Source organism: Triticum aestivum, chromosome 5D (assembly GCF_018294505.1).
Source record: "Triticum aestivum cultivar Chinese Spring chromosome 5D, IWGSC CS RefSeq v2.1, whole genome shotgun sequence".
Classification (NCBI taxonomy): Eukaryota; Viridiplantae; Streptophyta; class Magnoliopsida; order Poales; family Poaceae; genus Triticum; species Triticum aestivum.
The window spans coordinates 86847748-86852430 of NC_057808.1; the positions used below are offsets into that span (position 1 = coordinate 86847748).

The window sequence follows — 4683 nt, forward strand, 5'->3', positions numbered from 1 at the left end:
TCTTCGGATTTGAATAAAGTGCAATGAATTTGAAAAAAGTTCACCAAATTTGAAAAAGCATGCATAAAATTCTGTGAACTTTTTTCGTGAAATAGAAAAAGGTTCACAAATTCAAAAAAAAGTTCATCTGATTTTGAAAGAAGAGCTCACAAACTTGAAAAAAGTTCACCGATTTTAAAACAGTTCATTAATCTGGAAAAAGATCGTGGATTTTGGAAAATAAGTTGATCGGTTTTGAAAAAAAAAGGTCATCGGATTTTTCTTAAAATAAATAATTATATAGGAACAAAAGCTCTCGCGACCTGAAGATGGAATAAAATAAGGGAATGAAATACGTATGCACAACACGGTCGTTGTCCTACTGGTAGTGCGGTGTTTAGATTGAACGAAAAAATAAAAAACAAGACGGGCCGGCCCAGCGCGCCGCGAGGGTGTGCACCCGTTTGTGAAAAGCGAAAGAAACAGGCGCCGTTTAGGATTTGGCACGGTAGAGGAGCCGGTTCGGGCAAATGTTGACTTTGCTGAGTTTCCTTCTATCGCCGAGTTCTGTTTCAACGGCACCATCTTGCAGCGCACTAGTTGGCGCAATTTGACAGACATATCATGCATTCCAACCTTGACGTACGATGCAACTACCACATGCAGCGTCAGGGCACTACTGTCCAAAGAGCAAACCTGGTAAACGGAATAGCTAAGATTTTTCAACAACAAAGTTGAGTACAGACGAAATTAAACGCCAGGAAAAACCCTCTGCTCAGCGACAGGTCGAAGCTGGGCTAAGGGGTGAAAAAACCTGACAGTGAATCTTATTACAACATAGTGTTAAGAAAGTAAACAAAGTAGTAGTAAATATAACCAGAAAACATGCTTCAAACAGACAGAGGCTCATGTCTTTCCCGGTCTGGAAAGAAAATAACGTGATCAACTATTAAAGCCAGAATTTGTTACATCACAAGGCATGAAAAATGTATGTCTGGTGGTATCCATGTTTGACTAACCTTAATTATGCCCAAAATCAGGATGCAGCTCAGTAAAGTTCACATACTTCAGAGTTTTCAGCTGTTCAGGGACGCCCCGCAGTTCCACAAGTTTATAGACGATAAGCTCTTCAAGGCCCCCCAAAGCTCCTTCACCAATGCATATTTGATTCACATGTGGCAAATCTCTCAACCGCATAACCTTCAAATGTGAGAACCACCCAGCCCCGAAGTTTATCCTCTCTCCCTCATAAGTTCGTTTAAGATCTAAATGGGTCAACTTTTCAGATTTCGAGAGCTTCTGCATTGGATCCTCGACAAGCTTAGACCAAGCTAGTGTTAGTTCAAAAAGTTCATGTCCATGGTTTGAGAAAAATGGAGATCCCAGAGTTCCTTCCGACAGTCGCCCTTCCAAAGTAAGCGATTGAAGAGGCTTCGTCAGTGCCAATGCTTCAAGCTGGAGCACATCATTCTCGTCAAAGGCTCTTATGCTCAAACTCTGGAGGTGCAGCATCTTTGATAAAGATCCGCACAGCTGCGCACAATGGCTGCCCTTTACCTCAGTAATCACAAGGATTCTTAGTTGAGAAAGATTTCCTATTTTCTCAACAAAATCTGTGCTAGCTTGAACTGAGTGTAATGTTCTCAGTTGTTTCAAACACCATAGGCCTTCAAAAGGCTCGATGGATTCAAATGTCCTGAAGCTCAATTCCGAGCGAAGATCTTTCCAAATAAGCATGTGCCTCAAGTTCTTGAGCTTTTTAGCCCCTTTCGGTAAAACCAAACAATTTGCATCTTCAAGGCTTAGTGTTTCTAGCTTGGAAAGATTCCCAATGGATTTTGGTAGTTACTCAACTTGGGTCACATCGAAGTTCAAAAACTTTAGGTTGAACAGCTCCCCAATTGAATCTGGAATGACCTTGATCGCACGATTTGAGAAGTCCAACACTGCAATGTACTTGCATTCTTCTAGGATAGAGAGCCAAATATCTATTCGCATGCTTTTGTCAAAACATAAGATTGTTCTGGCCTTAGATATGTCAACGTTTGACGTAAAGTCCTCATTGCATTTGTGCAGCCCAATTCGACGAGAAGCCAATCCTGATGGTACCACTCCATAGGTGCAATCATAAACAGTGCTAAAACTCTCCTTTCGAGCTTGCAAAATTGCGAGCTCGCGCACAAGATCATGCATTTGAAGATTGCTGATCTCTCCATAACTATTTCTCGTTAACACCTGAAGCATGTTCCGTCTGACAAGCTCTATAATGTAGCCTTTTGCTACATCTTCTAAGCTGCATGTTCCTCTCACATCAACAAATCCTTCGGAGATCAATAGCTTGACCAGGTAGGCTGCTCCGATTGGAAAGTCTTCAGGAAAAATTGAACAGTACAGGAAACAGTTCTTCAAATAGATTGGCAGATCCTTGTAGCTTAAATGAAGAATCCTTCCTACAACAGTGATCTCCTTGTTATTGCCCAGCTCCCAAATAAGTTGATCCTTAAAGAGCTTCCACTCTTGAGCACTATTTGTTCTAAGGGACAACATGCTCCCTATTGCTACAAGAGCAAGCGGTAACCCGTCACATCTGTCCACTATGCATTTGGCATACTCGTGTAAATCTGTAGGGCAAATATGTTCATCACTTTTCGGGAATGCCTTCCTGCAGAATAGCTGCCATGCATCATTATCACCCAATTTATCTACTTTTAACTTGCAACCTTCATCTGCTATTGAGGCTACATCGTGAGTTCTTGTTGTGATAATGACCCTGCTACCTTGGCCATTATCAATAAGAACCTCTTTAATCTTCAAGAGATCTGTGGGTGTCCATACATCATCCAGTACGATCAGGTACTTCCTGTTCTGCAGGAGTCTCTTCAGTTTCACTCGAGGCTCTTCAGTTCTCACACCCCTCGTATTTTCAGCATCAGATTCTTCAGCGTCTTGTACATTTAATTTTTCCAACATTTGCTGAAATATTTCATCCAATTTACAAGATTGGGAGATAGAAATCCATGCATCGCATTGGAAGTTGGCTGCCTGATCTCTATACACACTTGAGACAAGCGTACTTTTGCCGATGCCACCCATGCCCCACACAGCAATCATCAGCAAATGAGGGTGATCTTCTAGATGCAGGGATTTGATCAAGGTTTCCCTGTTCTTGTCCAACCCTACAAGGTCATCATCAGCAATCAAATAATCATGACCAGGAATGTAGAGTTGATGCTCGTGGTCATAGCTTTTTTCAGGAAAATTGCCGGTTGGTTGAGTCCAGTCCCTATTTTGTTTAAGCTGCTGAAGTCGTTGATTTATCTTCTGAATTTCATTGGCAATTTGATCAAGAGTATACAGAGATTTAGGCTTCTTCGCAACCTTCTTTACACAACCCAACCATGGTGAAGCCTTCTGATGGGTTGTGCCTACAACATAAATGTACTGGTCTACAACGTCTTCAATATGATAAGCCAATCTGCGGGCTTGAGCAACCAATGTTTCTGTTACTTGACTTGAATGACCCCTCATTTCAATGTCCATAAAAAAAGCTTGTAGAAGCTCTAGTTCATTACTAATCAATGTCATGTTACTTGGGATTGCAACCACGGCCGCGGCTTTGTTTGCTAAAGTTGAAGCAGCATTTAGTGCTACGGCCGTGGCAATTTTCTGTACGACAAGCAGTATAGTAGCCTCTACCATTTTCCCTGCTGCAAGTTGACTTCAAATTTCCAGCAACAATATTTAGTCACAGCAATCAATGTTCAACCATCTTGGACATCAAATCTACAAAAGAAAAAAAGAAGGAACAATATGTGAGATTATCAACTCCTTTTAAGGTTATATCATAACTTTCGGATGACTCGAATGTCAACATGGGAATGGTTCGGAATCCGGTCCATAACCATGTACTCCCTCCGTGAGACACTTATTTTGGGACGGAGGGAGTACTTGGCAGAAAATCTTTGGAAAATATATAGCAGAAAATGAAATAAATCATGAACTAAAAAGCCGGGACAGGTAACCAAGGGATAAGTTGTTGTGCAGCATCTGAATCAAGAACTAAAGGCTGCGCTGCAACTCTGAGCATTCTAACTTGAATAGGCCCGGGAATGGAAAGAGGTCTGGGGGCTCGGGCTCTGGGCGGCAGCAGCAGTGCAGCATGGCGAGATTATGCGCGCGCAGAGCAGGCAGCAGGCGCAGTACGGCGAGGGGCGCGGGGGGAGGCCGTGACAGTGGCGGACGGCGGCGGACGCAGAAGAGAACTGGAGAAGGCGAGAGGTAGAGGCGGCGGACGGATGAGACAGGGAGAAGGCTTGGGCCTCTCTTTTTTGCTTGTGGTGTGCTGGGCTCAAATCTATATCGATAGGAGGCTGAAAAAAGTCCGACGCGGGCCTGGGCCCTGAGGTGTGTAGCTCCGCCCCCGGTCCAGGGGGCTGGGACACGTCGGCTTTTCTTTCCCACTGCAAAAAAAAAAAACGACGGCTTTTTTTTTGTGTGCAGAGGCGGCTGTGTCGTTGACATGTGGGTCCAGCAGGCCACGCGTCAGTGTGTGGGATAATAATTAGGCAAAAAGGGCGCTCGTCCCAGCGTGGGCTAGGTGTCAACTTGAGCTAGGTGGGTTTCGAACCAGGATCTTCGTGGTGAAAGCGCAGCCACTGGGTTGGACGTGCGTATTGGCAGAGAAAGAGCGCGAGCCTATATGTG

The 4683-nt window shown here is 43.8% G+C and overlaps 1 pseudogene; it reads right to left on the reverse strand.

Moving 5' to 3' along the window:
- Positions 1 to 398: 398 nt before the first annotated feature.
- Positions 399 to 4278, reverse strand: LOC123119606 (disease resistance protein RPM1-like; annotated as a pseudogene).
- Positions 4279 to 4683: the final 405 nt, after the last annotated feature.